The following is an 18562-nucleotide window of genomic DNA, read 5'->3' as shown; positions in this document are numbered from 1 at the left end:
TCGAGCAGAGCTCGCAGGAGACTCCGCGGTCACAACAGCGCAGAGAGCCCCAGAGACCCGGCGATGAAGAGCAGAAGGAAATCCATGATTTTACTGTTCTTAATTTCGTGGAATTTCATTCTGCTCTGGGCCGTGTTTCTTGTGTACACCATCTGGTTCAGGATGTGGTGGTTGGGGTTTCAGTCTGTAATTATACCACTGTTTGTGCAGGAAATAGGATTCATTCTGCAGCTCCTGAGTTGCTGCACAAACACTGGAATTTACGCCGTGACCCAAACGAAGTTTAGGGAGCAGCTGAAGAATATGTTGAAATATCCCTTTGCACTCGTGGTGAAATTTAAATAAAACGGTGATGAGATCTTGAGAAATTCCAGATGAGAACAGAGACTGAACCGCACCCCATTCAAACCACGATGGGTGGTGGTGGCAAGGAAGGGTTAGTTGTATGCGTTAGCACAGACGCCCACTGACACATTGCGGACTTGATCTGCTACCGCCAGCGGCAGCCTATGAACGGTAAATACTCCACTTCCCTCACACATTTCAATTTCCGTAAAAGGTGGATAGCTAACGGGATTGTAGTCCTCCAACGGGCGAATCACACCCAACTCAATACCACTCGACAATCACCAATATTTTCCGAATTTCGATGTTCAAAGGCGTTGGTGTACCAGGGCAATCTTAAGAAATCTAAAAGATGAAAAAGTATTCGCTGAAGTAAATTCAATCGCGCATTTTCACAAATCCTGCAATAAATCCTTCTTGTTCCCCCACATCCCATTCGACTGCGCTCATATTCTTCCACTCACCTGCACACCAGTCACAATTTATACTGGCCAATTAATCTACTAAATTGCACACCGTTATGGTGTAGGACGACTCCGGAGCTTCCCATAAACAGGGAAAGTTCGTGTCAGTGCAATACAGAAGAACGAGTGGTGACCTCCTTCAAACAGAAGGCTTAATGGATAGATATCCAGATGTTTTCTCTGGACGGTGGCTGTTGGGAGATTTCCAACGAGGGATCATGGTTATAAGATCGGGGAAGGTCACATTAAAAAGATATACGTAGAAACTTATTTTCAATGAATCTCTGGAACTTTCTTCCCCGGTCGCTTGTGGATATTGGATCGTGAGAACTATTCTTGGCGGAGGTGCATTGCATTTTTTTTTATTAAATCAAGGGATTGAGGGGTCTAAGGATCTGGCACAGAGAAACAGTTGAGACACATCAACCGTGATCAAAATACTCCTGCTCCCATCTTCTCGTGTTTTCCTACGTTCTTGTGCTCACGCACAGGCTACGTGGCGTCAGAGGAATGAAAAGACGATCTATACATCCACTTAATTATTTTAGGTGCAGATTAACCAGCCACGAAGATCTATAGGCTTTTGATTCTATTAATTCCTCAAATGCAAATTCCAATTCCCTTTCATTTAATCCAGGTTTTCCCTCTTAGAACATTTTCTGTCCCTGCAAAACTATGGGGGCTTTCTTGTCGCCTATTTTGGAATACACAGATATGAACATGTTGATACCTCAATAAACCACTCTAAGCACCAAATGACGACCCACTGCAGCTACAGATGCCCTGCAAACTCAGAACATTATCTCCTTTCTGCGCCTGCGTAGGAAAGCAACAAGGCTCAATCGGCAAGGATGGCATTCGGAAACACAGTCACTTCTGGCTCCACCTCCACTAGTTAGGGTCTACAATAGGCCTTGACACCACTCGGCCAGGGTTACAGTTTCAAAGCAAAATTTGTTTAAATTAATCCAGGAAATAAACTGTTCTCAAGCTGAACAGAAACTGGATCTGTTATTGCAAAGACTGAAGACGGCGAAAATCACCGTTTCTTCTGTGTTGTGTTACTTGGCAGCACTGACAACTCTAATCCAAAGCGGAGGTTCACACCTTCAATGGCAAAAAAACATTCTTTCGTCCGTGTAATCATTCATTTTCCTGTTGTGCCACGAACACATCCTGTCATGATACAAACCATGAGAGCAGACAAGTTTAATCAAGCTCATTAGCTGTTATGAGTCAGATTGATATTTGGTGAATGTCCCTTTAAGGCACCTGGACTGTAAAGTAGTAGTGTGTGTGTGTGTGTGTGTGTGTGTGTGTGTGTGTGCGTGTGTGTGTGTGTTTGTGTGGTGTCATCAAGACAGCAAGATTATACCGACGTGCTGACGGCTTTGCTCAGTGAATTGAAGTGAGTCGGAGAAGAAAGAGAGAGAGAGAGAGAGAGAGAGAGAGAGAGAGAGAGAGAGAGGGAGACTGCTGGTCTTCGAAACAATGGATGAAGGACAATAGCTGTGTCTGTGACTAAATCCATGTATAGATTTTTGGAGCGAACAAGTGGAGCCCACTTTGTCATTAACCTGTAGAAAGAAACAGGTATTTCTGTGGGCGGCCACGTATCGAATGCCTTCGGGGTGGCAGATGCTTCGGAACAAAGCTGTGGATGTCATCAGAGATTGAGGTGTCGTATGGGTTCCATCGTGGAACTTGTGGAATTTGTAATTTCTCTCTACATTCCTTCTACATTTTCTCTTCAGTCAATAGTGGTTTTGCAATAGCCTTTGCTCGCTTTTCAGCTTATGACTTGCTGAACTGAACTTTGAGAACTATTCCTAGACTTGGAGTTTTTTGCCACACACACATTTGAGTATTAGGTTTGGGGATTATGTTTGATATCTAATTTTTTTTGTTTTTCTCATTATCACAAGTAGTTATTAATAAAATAGTTTCTAACACTTATATATGGCTCGTTGTGTTTCTATTATTGCCGGTACGTAACAAAATTGGGGGCTCGTCCGGAATCGATCCCAAGATTGACGAGAGTGATCCGAAATCTAACTCAAGACTGGTACGAGAGGTCTGGGTTTGAACACATTGGGGCTTATTGGACGACTGATTGTTGGTCGGCCTGATAAAAGTCTTTTCAATTGGTTAGTGTGTGTGGAAACCAGCAACAATGGATGTTGATACATTTTTGAAAAAACCGACCCCTGTGGGATTGCAGGGGATGAGGAAGGCAAATATTCAGAGAATGATAGATGCCCGTTATGTGGAGTTGAAGGTGGCGACAAAGGAAGAGTTGTTGAGAATTGATGAACAGTTAAACCTTGAAGCAGTAAGGCGGTCAATGAAAAAGCAGTTATTCATAGAATGAAAGTTGATTATTATTTGGAATCGGGAGATTTTGAGGTGATTGAGTTAGAAGAGTTTCCTGAGAGTAAACCAGTGATTTCTGATGCCCAGGTACAGCTGGCACAGATACAGTTAGAACAAAGGAAACTAGAGATGGAACAAAGGAGATTACACGCTCAAGCGCAACAAAAAAGATTAGAGTTGTAACAAAAGAAGTTGCAGGTAGAGGCTGATCTAACAATGAGGAAGATGGAGATGGATAGGGAAAACAAGGAGAAACAGCGGCAACATGAGTTAGCAATGAAGCGAAGGAGTTTTTCACTGTATCTCGGGGCATGTGCCAATAATAAACTAATTGCCAATTAATATAGGGAGTGTTTGATGTGTATGGGTTGGCTTTTGTTTGCCATGTGATTTTTATTTGAGAAAAATGCACAGCATGGAGATGTGATAGGAAGAAATAAAAATATCACGAACTCCTTAAAGACTGCGTATGATAGACACATGGATATAGATAACTCGGATGTGCATGTAGACTATAAGGTAAGGCAGTGATGCCGGTTAGTAAATCTTTGGAGCAGACACGGTCCGGTCTGGGGACAGTTCTCGGGATCTAATTGTAAATCTGAGAAATAAAAACATAAAATGCGTTGTTGCTGGTTAGAAAGAATTCTCCATACTCTGTCCGGACAATTAATTCCAGTTTCACGCTGCTCTACCTCTGCTTCCAGATGGAGGACACTGACATGCGGGACAAAAGCAAAACACTCAAACTGAAGTTTAGTTGATATTTAGTAATACTCAAATCGCAAAGGGTATACATGCATACAGTCAACGCTCAGAGCATTCAATGACCTCGCATTCGATTCACTGCCCTAGTTTACTGCTTAGTACTTGGAATCACACATCTCTCGACTTGGACTCGGATAACGCACATGCTGAAATGAACTGGTTCACTCCGATAGCTCGTAATTTCTCAGGGTTCCAAAGCGTAGCCCGTTTACAGACAGAGACAGTCAATTTTAGAGTGGGGGAAAAAGAACTACCAGGTTAGTTTTCAGAAAAGCAAGGGGAAGGGAAAAGTTACGGGAAATTGATTTGAGTGAAGAAAGACATTGGGAGTAAATCATGACGCTGAATACCGGTAAAATATCGAGGTCCGAGACTCTGCATCGCGGTACAGAAAAAATAATCACGTTATTTGTTGTCATCCTTTAAAAAGCACAAACACAATGGAATGCATCTTGCGGAGTGGTGTGTTGCATAAGTAATTTAATTACTTTTAAAGGCGATGGATTAAAATAATGGGAACAATAGACCATTCAGTCAAAAATCAGTGTCAGGGAAAATATTAGGCTATCGCAAAACATGGAGTTTAGTAAGGCATTTGACAAGGCCCATCATGCGAGGCTCATCCAGAAGGTTAAGATGCATGGGATCCACGGTGACTTGGCAGTTTGGATTCAGAACTTTCTTGCCCGTGGAAGACAGAGGGTCATGGTCGATGGGACTTATTCTTGCTGGAACTCCGTGACTGGAGGTGTTCAGCAGGGATCCATACTGCGATCTCTGCTGTTTGTGACACGCATCAGTTACCTGAATGAAAACGAAGATCGGCGGGACAGTGAGTTCGCAGACGATACCTGGATTGATGGTGCTGTAGATGGTGTGGAAAACTGCCAAAGGATAAGGTGCTGCAAAGATCAGTTGCATGTATGGGCGGGAAAATGGCAATTGGATTTTAATCCGGACAAATGCAAAGTGTTGCGTATCGGGAGATCAAATGTGAAGAGGCAGTACACTATTGATGGCAAGACCCGTAGCAGTGTTGATGTACAGAGTGATCTTGGGGTCCAAAGACCATAGCTGCACGGGTTGATAGAATAGTAAAGAAGGCGTACGGTATGTCTGCCTTTATTAGTCGTGGCAGTGAGTTCAAACTTGAAAGTTCTGTTGCAGAGTTATAAACCTCTAATTAGGCGGAATCTGAAGTATAATATTCATTTTCAGTTCTCCCCATTATCGGAAGGATGTGGAAGCTTTGGAGAGGGTGCAGAACAAGTTTACCAGGATGCTGCCTGGATTAGAGGGTATGAGCTACAATGAGAGGTTAGATAAAGTTGGGTTGTTTTCTCTCGAGTGGCGATGGCTGAGTGGAGACCTGATATAAATTTATAAGATTATGAGAGACATAGATATAGTGGGCAACCCATACGAGCTGGGCAAGATTTTACATAGAGAGTGGTGGGTGCCCCGAACAGGCTGGCAGGGGAGGTGGTGAAGGCAGCTACATAGGGTTGTTTCAAAGACTCATAGATGAGCACATGAATGTGCAGAGAATCGAGGCGAATGAAGATTGTGTGGGCAGAAGTGATTTGTTTGCTTAGTTTGGTTAGGCAGCTAATTACTAGTTGAATCAGTTCGGTACAACATCGTGGACCGAAGGGCCTGTCCCTGTACTGTTCTATATTCCATGTTCTGTGTTCCAAGTACAACGCATCTAGTTTATAGCCGGTGCATTCAGATGACAGTCATCCGACATCTTGTAAACCAAGTACCAACTACATTTCACTGAAACGTCGCTGTCACAAAACAAAAGAAAATTCTGGTAACAGCAGATGAAAATATCCTGGAACCAGCATTGTGAAACTCATGCCCTGGTTGGCAATGGCAAGGGGTGACGTCACATATCAACAGGGAGGTGACGGCCGTCTTCCTGGCCCGTTCTGATTGGAAAAGATACTTGAATCATGAAATCATATTGTAATCAAGAAGTACATCAACATGAAATAATTAAATCCAAATCTAAGTTCCCTTATCAGTTAAAAAGCCCCAATTTTAGAACTTAACTTGTGGACCAGTCCTATCGTTCTCCAAAACTATTTTAAAGCTAATAGTGGTCACTTTTCGCCAAGTGCTCCCACACTAACACGTCAGCCACTTGTTGTACCTCGTTCCCGAAGAGGAGATCGCGTGTTGCACCCTGTAGTAGGCCACTCCATGTATTGATTAAGGAAGATCTCTTGGATACATTGAACAATTTCCCACCCCGTCCATGCCATTTTTACTATGCGTGATGCGGTCAATATTTGGGAAGTTAAAATCTCCCACAAATGCCACCCTATTATCCTTACAGCTATTTGCGATCTGCCTGCTTGTCTGCTCCTCTAACTCGCTGACTATTGGGAGGCCTGGAATCCAGTCTTATCAAAGTGATCATGCGTTTCTTGTTTCTTAAATTCTACCCATATGGCCTCATTGGACGACCCTACAAGAATATCCTCTTTTAGTGATGTAGTCATATGCTCCATCGTCAAAAAGCCAACTCCCCCCTCTTCACGTCCCTGTACGTCGATCACGTCTGTACTACCTTCATCTTTTACAGATCTCTACAGAGTTTAGATGTAAAGTTTACAAGATAAACACTGGTACACAGTATCCCAAACTTGTCTGCGTTTCCCGTTATCAAGATACGTGGGGAGCATGCAAACTTCGCTGTAAAGCAAAATTACTGCAGTTTCTTTCGTATACTGACGCGAAGTGTATGTCCAAATGTCAGCGTGACCCGGTTCACATCGGTAGTTCAGCTTCATACTGACCACATCTCTTTTATTGCTTTCAATTCTTTTGTTTAACTCTTGCTTCTCTCCTCGACCGTCGACAACACTCAGCCAGGATGGTGAGATCAATGCGCAGTGTTTGAAAGCTATGAGGGTTAACAGTATGCCTGTAAATGTTTAGCGATCTATCAATAAAGGTCCAGTTAAAATTAATTAACATCAATGGTCAGTTAAGGTAACGAACAGCAAACTTGAGTTAATCCTTCTAACTACTGTTGATGTATTTTTATATTTCCTCTTAGTTTTATCGTTAGTCTCGGAGAATTGTCCCCAGTGCTGACTGTGCTTGCTCCCGTGTATTACAAACTCGCTGCCTGCAGTCCTGTTATACCTGCATATCCCAGCTATTTATATCCACGCGGTTTTCAGACACATTCTCCAAGGATCTTGTTATATTTTAGTTCTTCATCTAAGATCGACGTAACCTACATTTATCCCTATTCAAAAACACATGACAAACAATCACCAACTTTTATGTGCATCAAACAGACCTGATGTTATCTCCAAGAGTTCATTTCAACGAGCCTCACACCCGATCTGCTTGTTCTTCCAGTGCTCAAATTCAAATTCTTCACCTCACTTTTTTTTTAACCGCCGTCATCAACATTTTGAAAATTTATATCCGGCTTCTTGCTAATGCCCAGTTCTCAGATTTACCCTGGGTAGAAACAATGTTTTTCACTCAGATGATTGTACCCCGAGTCTAGACATCAGTCGTGTTATTCATCATAAAATGAACATCGCTTCCTGACGGTATGCTGTCAACATGTCTGGCAGATCGCCAGTGTCAGTCATAGTGACTATAAAAGAGGAAGTTCTGGAAACGGCCGGCTGTTCAGGCAGTATCTGCTGAGAGAGAAAGAGAAACAGCCATTAAGCCCTTTCATCAGAATCAGAAATCTTCAGAAATCAGCGAAGTTGTAGGCAGGGTGTTCCACCCTGAGAAACGCCTGGTGTGCACGGTCCTGCACGTTGACTGAGGTGAAATGTGTTTGGTTTTCAATCACACGACTGAGGAGTTTGCGCCCCCCGATGGTTTGCTGTGTCTACGACAGATTGCAATGAATTCCTCCATCATGAGGACGGACATCACATAGTGCTAAAATAATTTTGAAATAGCTATTGAAATAACTTTGGAGTCAAGATCGCTCTGTTTTTGATATGTTTTTTTTTAAAACAGTGACAGAAAAAGTACAGCCATGTGGTATCTCTATCTCAGAGCCACAGCAAAAGATTATCCGTCCCATCTTGTCTCCATCTCAGAACCAAGGATTTCTGCAATCTCCGTGCCCCTGAAATCACAGTGTACTTTGGGTGTGAGTAGTGTGTGGTCACGTAGTTTGGGTGGGAGTTAGGCGCAACGAAATTCCTGTACCTTTGATCCATATGGAGAACAGGCCGGGACACTTCTGCAGCCGTAGTAATGGGGCAGAGATATTTGCGTGAAATTTATGAAGCCAAGGGAAACTCGGATTATTGAGAAGGAGGCAGGGATGGGAATGAATTTCTGGCATGGAAAGGTCGCGGGTTTCACATTGCTTAAAGATTTTTTTCAATTACACAAAAGGGACATTTCATAGCCGTATCTCCCTGCTCCCTGGAAATGTTCTGCGTGAAGGCGCAGACACAAGTGTTTGTGCAGCAGCTCAATGCTGGAGTCTGAATCCCAGTTCCATTAAAAGAGAGGCACTCTTCGCTGGACATTGTCGCAATGAGATTCAAATATCAACGTGTTTTACAGAGAACAACATTGTCCTCAGCAGTGGTAACAAAAGGTAACCAATGTCACGTCGTCGGCAGTGTACGGAGACCATAAGACAGTACAACAGAAAAGAAGCCCTCCGGTCCATGACAGCTGTGCACAACATGATGTAAAATTAACCTAATCCCTTCTGCCTGCACAGGATCCGTATCCTTGAATTCCCTGTCTATAATACGCCAGACTAAAAGCTTCTTAAACGCCACTATCGTATCCCCTTCCATCACTTCCCCTGAGAGCACGATCCAGGCACTCATAACTCTATGTGTAAAATATTTGCCCTGCGCATCTCCTACAGATACTTTCCTCTCAGCTCAAAGCTAGACCCACTGGTATTTGACTCATGTTCCCTGGAAAAGAAGATTCTAACTGTCCACCCTATCTATGCCGCTCTTAATATCAGCAATTCGAATCGGAATTTTTATTATTGTCACATATACCAAAGTACAGTGAAAATGTGTTTTACGTGCCATTCATACAGATAATTTCATTACAACAGTGCAGTCAGGTCGATAAAAGGAAAATAATAACATAATGGAGAATAAATTGCTTTAGTTACAGAGAAGGTGCATTGCAGGCAGACGATATGGTGCAAGGTCATAAGGATATATGTTGTGATGTTAGAAGTCCATATTATTTTACTCAGGAACCGTTTAGTAGTCTTATAACTGAGGGATAGAAGCTGTATCTGATCCTACTGGTAGGTGCTTTCAGGAGGATTCCAGATACGTTTGCTTGAAATTATAGTATTGAAGACGGAGCTGTAGTCAACAAACTACTAACTAACGTAGGATTCATTACAATCCAGATGCTCCAGAGATGCGTGTAGGTTCAGAGCGATGGAGATTATATCTTTACTCAGCCTCCGTACTTCCAGCGAAAACAACCTAAGATTGGACAACCTCTCCATACAACGAAAAGACTCCTTGCACTAATACTCTAATACAATATCAGAGACAAAATTAAGAGGAATCGGGTTGTGATGCCGTGGAGCCCTTCTCGCTACTTAAAGAGTTGCACAATTGCCGTGAAGGGATATTTCGCCGCTTTCTTCACTTCCTCTCTGAACTTACTTTGGGTCACGGCGTAAATGCCGGTGTTTGTGCAGCAGCTCAGCAGCTGTAGCATGAATCCAATTTGCTCAACAAATATATTTACATCTGCAGCCTGATAGCCCAATAACAATACTCTACTGCAGATTGCATACACGACAAACAGAGACCACAAGACAATGAAATTCCCTGAGATAACTAACAGTAAAATTATGGATTTCCTTCGGCTCTCCATCTCTGGGTCTCTGGGATTCTGCCCAGACTCCTTACCGCTAAGACCCCGGAGTCTGCTGCGGGCTCTGCTTGCAGCTACAATGTGCCGAACAGTCAAACAGTTCAGTAGCAGAATAATCAGGAATGGGAGTCCCGGGGTGATTATGTAATGGAGAAGCTCAACGGCTGCCCAGACCTTGGACGTATAAACCTTGGCAACTACAGCACAGAACCAGGGTTGGTTCATCAACAAATATCGACCTGTCAGCATAAAATACCAGAAAATGTTCTTCCCACAGCTCAGCAGAGCCACTGTCCACAGAACCACCGCCGCCGTTCTCTCGGTGCAATATGTTGTTTTCAACTTCTGGCAGCAAATGGCGACAAATCGATCGAAGGTGAAGGTGACGGTGAACCAGACCGAGCAGTCTGTGGCTGCGAAGAGCAAGACGGCGTGTATATTACACACGGGCATGGACTGTACGATAATGAAATCCGTCCGATAAAGAATGGGAATGTGCCTCAGTATCAGGTCCAGGATGACAATCATGAGGTCCGCCGCCGCCATGGCCACCAGATAACGGGTAACACAGGCGGAGAGTCCGCACTTTCCCCGGGACAAGATCACAATCGTCAGCACGTTAACTGCAGAAATGGGAAAGGAATTAGGGGGAAAAATCAAGGATACAGTATATTTGGGACAGCTCCGCAAAATTATCAACGTGCAGTATTGTAAGCTGTTGGGCTGTGTACAGTGCCCAGAGCAAGACAATGGACAACGTTCAATTGGCTGCAAACTGTTATAATTTAACACGAAGGGACGCCCGCTTTCTCATGTGATTAAACAGAGATTCTAGTCTCAACCGATAATATCAATCCAATGCGACCCATAACGTGACGGCAAAGCAACTCCCCCCGTTCTGAAACACCTCCCGGCCCGAACCTATTACCAGTTGGAGCAGTTTTCAATATCAGGAAGCCAATGTATTCTCATCCTGCACATTTATCAGCGCGAATGTATGCAATTTCTTTGAGGACAGAAACAGTTATTTGCAAACACAAAGAAGAGAAGTAAAAGTGACTGTCTGGTATTTGGCGACTCCTACCCGTTTGCTATTGAATATGTTGGTGGATGGTCAATCAACTAGAGCCATCTCCTCTGAGTATCCCGCATTCTAGGATAACTGGAGGACGGACAAAAGCGGCGCTGTGAGTTCGGGAATAAGGGTGGAGAGATCAACTGTCAGAAGCGCCGATAGAATGAGAAACAGACGATGGTCACTGGCTCCTTCAGCTTCCAACTGCATTAACTGAATTCACAGACGAGTACCAGAAGCAGCGAGGGAATGGGAAGAATTGTGTGGATAGGTTTGCGTGGGATGGAAAGCAAGGGAAGAGAGCTGCGGTGCGCAGCTGGGCGCTGAGACTTACCAGAGACACGAAGAGGGCTGATCTTTAAACTGCGCCTTAACTTAGTGAAGGATTGGGAAACTGTGGAGCAATACATTGAAATACCGAACTCCATATGACATTTAGATGAAAGCCAAGCGTTAAACCAATGTGCTGCTGTAATGTACTCTGTAATAATGTAATAATTTTATGTAGGCGATCATGGCCACTGAAGCTTACCAGGAACGCTGACTGCTGCGAGCAGTGGGTAGTAAACCCTTTCAACCGCACGAAAAGCTTTCCTGATCCGCAACACTTCTAGCCAGTGTGAAGTGATCTTGGATGACTCCATGACTTCTTTTCCACCACCGTCTGCTGATGGCGGGCTGTTGACCGGGTGACGAGACACAGCTGAGGCGTTCCTTATTCATACCCGCGTGATATCTGCGAGGGGCGTCTTTTACGTCATTGTAATCGAATTAACTGCACTCACTGAACAAACAAACTCTGCAGATCGCTGTCGAAATATGCTCTCCCGTTGGCCGAGTTCGTTCCCCATATTCTAAACAAAGTGAAACTGTGTGTGAATCTACGGCAAATTCTTCACCTGGCCATTGGTGAAAAAGAAAGGAAAATGATTAAAATGTTGAGATAATCTAAACTATTCTCGCTAAAGTGTCACTGGTTTGATATATTAACTTTCTTTCTTTTGCCGCGGACACCAGCTGACATGCTGAGTATTTCCGTTCACCTTGCTGGAGAAATCATTTGTTTTTTCTTTGAAAGAATTTCAAAAGACTAGTGAAGAATTGTCGTTGCGATTGTATGGGGTGATAGAGAGATTACACCGGAAGTTTTGTGCATTGTCTTGGTGTACTTGCACCAGAATGGATATTCCTGCGCTATAGTGGGTGGCGAACGATTATGAAAATAGTTAGAATAACAATAATAATTCTTGTTCTCATATTTGTTGATCTCGTTGTCACCGTTGTTATTATTTCACAAACCCTTATGATAATAGTCATGCAGTCATAAAGTGATACGGCACGGAATCCGGCCCTTCAGCCAAACAGGTCCATGAGGACCAAGATGCCCATCTAATTTGGTCTCATTTGGTGGCGATTGCCCCATGACCCTCTTTACCTTTCCTTATCATGTAACTGTCAAAGACCTCCTCCGTTGTGGGTCCTTTAAAAAGATATTGCTAAAGCCCGTACAAAAACGTCCACCGCCCTGAGCTCAGCAGTGATCTTGGTTAACTCTTCGAAACTCTAAAAGATTTGTGAGACACTATTTCCCAGGCACAAAGGCCCGCTGACTATCCCTCAACAGTCCTTGTCTATCCAAATGCTGGTAGATCCTGTCTCTCAGAATACCCTCCAGTGATTTACCCACGACTGATATCAGGCTCACCAGCCTGCATTTTCCTGATTTTTCTTAGCTACCTTTCGAAAACAACGCATGAACATTATATATCCTCCGTGCCTGCTCCAGAGCTTTACAAAGTGGCATCACTGTCTGTACTAATGGTTTACCTGCTCATCCGGGTCATCAACATGCCCACGACTTTCAAACGCATTCTCCAAGAATTTACGATGTCTTTACTTCTTCCTATCAGATCTCTCTACGCTTAATTTACCTCTCATCAAAGTCCCATGGTCAAAAAAATTCCAATTTGAGTCACATGAACTAAAAGCCATATTTTATCCCAGAGTTAATATCTATGAAAACCTCACTCAATTTGAAGTGCTGTTCCAGTGTTCAAATTCAACATCTCACGTTTCAATAACTGCTCTGTCATCGACTCTGAGAAAAGTCACATTCCTTTTCTTGCTAATCCTCCTAGTTCGCTGATGTATGTTGAAAGTTTGTTATTCACTCAGAAGATTGCACCCCGAGTCTACAAATTTGTTGTGTTATTCACGATAAAATGAGCATCACTTCTTTCGCGTATCTTCTGAATATATGATGGTTGGCAGATCACCGGTATCAGTGACAGCTTCTATAAAAGAGGAAATTCTGGAAATTGTCAGTAGGTCAGGCAGCATCTGTCGTGGGAGGAAAAGGGAATTGCTCTTTCAGCCCCATGATCTTTCATCAGAATCGGAGGAAATTGTGGGCAGGGTGAGGTACCTGAGTAAAGCTAATTGTGCGCGGTCCCTGCACGTTGACTAATGTGAAACGTGTTCGGTTTTCGATCACAGTACTGGGGAGTTTGTCCCCCCCCCCCACACCCCTGTGGTTCACTGTGTCTCTGACATGTTGGTAAAAATTCCACCTTTCGCAGGTTTGAGAGCACACAGTCCGATTCTGAAGGAATTTTGGATCAAAGCTCGGGTCGGTTCTTCGCTTCTGTTTCTGAACCGGAAGAAGAGAACACTCCCCCCCCCCCACCACACACACACCGTATCTAGATATCAGAACCACAGTGAGAGCTTATCGGTCCCGCAGTGTCGCGATCTCAGGGCCAAGGGGAAAGCAGGCAGGTTCTGCAATCTCGGTGTCCCTGAAGTCGCGCTGCAATCTGGGTGTGGGTAGTGTGGCATGATACTGTTTCGGTGGGCGGTAGGTCGAACAAAATGCCTCTCCCTCTGTTTCGCAGGGATAAGAGGCGGGGACGTCTTGGATGTCAGAAACAGGAAGGGAGCGATCACTCTATTGGTAGTATTCTGCAGATCACTCAATAGCAGCACAGACACCGAGAAGCACATTGGGAGGCAGATTTTGGAAAAGTGCAGAAATAGCAGGGTTGTTGTCACGGGTTATTTCAAATTCCCTAATATTGATTGGCACCTCTTTCTTGTAAAAGAGATAGATGGGGCAGAATTTGTTAGGTGTGTCCAGGAAGGAATCCTGACACAGTATGAGGACAGGCCGACTAGAGAGGGGCCATACTGGACCTGCTACTCGGCAACGAGTCTGATCGGGTTTCAGATCTCTCGACGGGAGAGCATTTTGTAGACAGTGACCATAACTATTTGAACTTTACCATTGCCTTGAAAAGGGATAGGAGAAGATGATATGGGGAAGTATTTAATTGTGGGAGGGGGAATTATGATGTTAGTAGTCCGGAACTTGGGAACGTAAATTGGGAACAGATGTTCTTGAGGAAGTTCACAACGGAAATGCGGAGCTTGTTTTTGGTGTACTTGCATGGGGATCTGGCTAGGTTTGTCCCTTTGAGACTGGGAAGGGATGGTAGATTTAAAGAGCTGTGGTTGACAAGAGACGTGGAATACCTTGTCAGGAGGAAGAAGGAAAGAAATAAACTTACCTTAGGTTTAGAAAGCAAGGATCAGACAGATCTCTCGAGAGTTACAAGGTAGCTAGGAGGAAGATGAAGAATGGACTGGGAGACCTATAAGAGGCAGGAGAAGTCCTCAGTGAGTAGGATTAAGGAAACCTCCAAGTCCTTCTACACGTATGTGAAGAATAGGAGGATGTCCAGGTGAAGATATGACCGATCAGGGTTAAAAGAGGAAACACGTGCCTGGAGTCGGAAGAGGTAGGGGAAGTCTTCAATGAAACTTTGCTTCAGTATTCACCAGAGAGACAAACCTTTACGATTGTGAGAATGGCGTACGATAGGCTGATACGCTGGCGTATGTCGAGGTGAGGAACGAGAGTGTGCTGGAACTTCTGAAAAACATTAGGATCGAGAAGTCACCGGGGCTGGACGGGATATAGCCAAGATAATGACGGGAAGCGAGGGAAGAGATTGCTTCCCCTTTGGCGATTATCTTTGCTTCCTTACTGGCCACAGGAGCAGTGTCACATGATTGGATGGCGGCAAATGTTGTTCCTTTGTTCAGGAACGGGTGTAGATATAACCCAGGGAATTACAGCCCAGTGAGACTTACTTCAATGGTGTACACATTATTGGAGAAGATTCTTATGGATAGGATTTATGGGCATGTGGAGAAGCATAGGCTGATGAAGAACAGTCTGAATGACTTTGTGAGGGGTAGGTCATGCCTCACGAGCCTGATTGAATTCTTTGAGAAGGTGATAAAGCACATTGATGAAGGTAGAAAAGTGGGTGTGGTGTACATAGATTTTAGTAAGGCGTTTGATAAGATTCAGAAAGTCGGGAGACATGGAATCCAAGGAAACATGACTGTGTGGGTTCAGAATTCTCTCGCCAATAGAAGACAGAGGGCGGTTGTAGATGGAGAGTATTCTGCCTCGAGCTCGGTGAACAGTGGTGTTCCGCAAGGATCTCTCCTGGGACTCCTGCTCTTTGTGATTTTATAAATGACTTGGGTGAGGATGTTGAAGGGTTGGTTAGTAAGTTTTCTGATGACATGAAAGTTCGTGGTGTTGTGGATAGTGTCGAAGGTTGCTGCAGATTACAACAGGTCATTGATAGCATGCAAAGCTGGGCTGAAAACTGGGAAATGGAGTTCAACGCGGAAAAGTGTGAGATGATACACTTTGGAAGATCGAATTTGAAGGAGGAGTACAAGGTTAAAGGCAGGACTCTTAGCAGTGTAGAGGAACAAGAGGGATCTTGAGATCTACATTCATAGATCCCTCGAGATTGCCGCGCAGGTCAGTAGGGTTGTTCAGCAAGCTTATGGTGTGTTGGCCTTCAGGAGCAGAGATATTAAGTTCAACAGCCACGTGGTAATGTTGCAGCTCTATAGAACTCTGGTTAGACCGCACTTGGAGTATTGTGTTCAGTTCTAGTCGTCTAATCACAGGAAGGATGTGGAAGCTTTAGAGACGGTGCAGAGGTGATTTACCGGGATGCTGCCTGGATTGCAGAGCATGTCTATGAGGATAGGTTGAGCGAGAAAGGTGACTTGACAGAGGTCCACAAGATCATAAGAAGCATAGATCTAGTTGACATTCAGAGACTTTTTCCCCGGGCGAAAATGGATAACACGCGGGGACATTATTTTGAGGTGCTAGGAGGGGGTATTGGAAGGGGGAGCTGTCACAGGTATGTTTTTTACACAGAGAGTGGTGGGTGAGTGGAAAGTACTGCCGGCAGAGGTGGTGGAGGCGGATACATTAGGGGAATTTACGAGACTCTTAGAGAGGCACATGAATGATAGAAAAATGGAGGGCTATGTGAGAGGGAAGGGTTAGCTAGATAGAGCATGTTAAAATATCGACACAACATCGTGGGTCGAAGGGCCTATACTGTGCTGCAATATTCGATGTTCTATGTTCTATGTATGCCTACAATAATCATATTCGGGCAATTACAGCCGCTGATGCTCTCCAAGAACGCTGACAGCTGCGAGCAAGAGCTTGTTTGATCCTCAGCCCTTGCAACCAATGTGAAGGTAAATTGGCTGTCTCCCTGACTTCTCTTCCTCTGCTGTCTGGTGTCGACATGGTGAGGTGACAGAGCGCAGCGAATCCTTATTTAGACCTTGGAGAAATCCGTGAAGGACGTCTTTCGACTTCAGTTTAATTAGAGCTAACTGCATTCACTGAACAAATAAACTGCAAATCAATGTCAACGTGCGATCCCCGCGGCGAATTTTCGTTCGCCTTATCTAAACCAAGTGAAACGGGTCAGGTGGCAGATCTATAAGTGGGTGAGCATTTGGAGGACAGTGACCACCGCTCCCTAACCTTTAGCATTGTCATCGACAAGGATAGGAGCAAAGACGACAGGAAGATGTTTAATTGGAGAGAACAAATTATGAGGTTATAAGGCTAGAACTTGCGAGTGTAAATTGGGATGACATTTTTGAAGGGAAATGTACGATGGAGATGTGGTCGTTGTTCAAGGATTTTTGCAGGATGTTAGGGATAGATTTCTCACGGTGAGGCAGAGAAAGAATGGCAGGGTGAAGGAAACATGGGTAACAAGAGAGGGGGAACATCTAGTTAGGAGGAAGAAGGCAGCATATATAAACTGCAGGAAGCAAGGATCAGAAAGGGCTCATGAGGAATAAAGGGTAGCAAGGAAGGAACTTAAAAAGGGGCTGAGGAGAGCAAGAAGGGGGCACGAAAAGACGGCGTGTCGGGTTAAGGAAAATTTCTAAGGCATTTTTCACTTATATGAAGAGCAGAAGCATGAAGAGAATAAAGGTGAACCAATTAAAGACAAAGGGGGGCAAACGGACTTCTGTCAAAAATGCAGCAGACGGAATGCAATGCAGACAATGTGAGGTTATCTGCTTTAAATTCGAAATAAGAAACGAAGTATTTAATAAACGGTGGAGGATTAGAGAGCTCTGATGTTAAAACAGACACAAGTGTGTTTATACACGTCCTTAAAAACCAACATAAAGGTACAGAAAGCGATAAGGAAGGCAAACGTTTATGTTCGCTTTTGAACGTTTTTCAATACAAGAACAAAGAAGTTTTACCGTATTTATATAGGGCCATATGGAGTTTTGTGCGTTGTGAAGAGGTTCAATAGACGAGGCTGTATTGCCTTGCACTCAGGAGACGTAATTTAATGTTGCCAGATTCCGCCAAGGCTCGACGTGATAGATGCAGGCGGGTGTTCCCGTGAGTTGGGAACAGAGGTCACAGTCTCGCAGGAAGGGGTTGACCTACTTAGACTTAGAAGAGGGTAAACGTCGTCACTGAAGATGATGATGAATCATTGGGAATTTTTGACCGGCAGAAATCTGGATGTTGAGTCATCGAGTTCCTGCATCCGGCTGATCAGTGGATTTCTTAAGATGAGGGGAATGGGGATGGTGTTGTAAATGGTGCCGATGAATATTCTTTAAGAAAGAATGACCATACTGGAAGCCGTTAGCTTCCTGTTCTTTTATGTTCAACATTATAGAATTATTTATCAGAATGAAAACCGGAGTAATTCATTCTGAAGCTAACTTTCCAAATGTAACCGAAGGAAACTGCGAATGTGTCGGAGCAAATTGACTCTGATAAACTGGGTGCTTCATTGAAAGGCGTTTAGGATGCAGCAACATGAACTTGTGGATTGATTAACAAGGCAAAGATAGAATCTGGAAGTTAACCAGCAGGACATATAAAAGCGGACAGGAAGAAAAGACAGTTACAGAGGTATTGTTAAAGAAGAAACGCAACCAGCAAAGATATAACTTGGCCCGTTTGCAGAGAGAAACAAACAATGAAACCGCGGGGAACAAAGAACCAGCAGAGTAGTTTCAAGAAAAGCAAGCAGAAGGAAAGAGTTACCGGAAATTGGCATGAGTGAAGATAAAACGGCAGGGGAAATTGATAGGACAGAAAATAGATAAAGTATCAAAGGCCGAGAATTTGAATCGCAGGGAGCTAAAAGAGGTACCAAGGAAATATTCAGTTCATTAGTTGTCATTCTCGACAAACCCATCGGATTTGGAACGCATTTTTCCAACTGGAGGGTTGCGTGAGTAATCTGACTATTTTAAAAGGAGATTGAGAAAAATAAAA

This window comes from Pristis pectinata, chromosome 39 (genome assembly GCF_009764475.1).
Source record: "Pristis pectinata isolate sPriPec2 chromosome 39, sPriPec2.1.pri, whole genome shotgun sequence".
NCBI classification, from domain to species: domain Eukaryota; kingdom Metazoa; phylum Chordata; class Chondrichthyes; order Rhinopristiformes; family Pristidae; genus Pristis; species Pristis pectinata.
The sequence above is the reverse complement of the archived record's forward strand: the minus strand, read 5'-3'. Positions refer to the sequence as shown.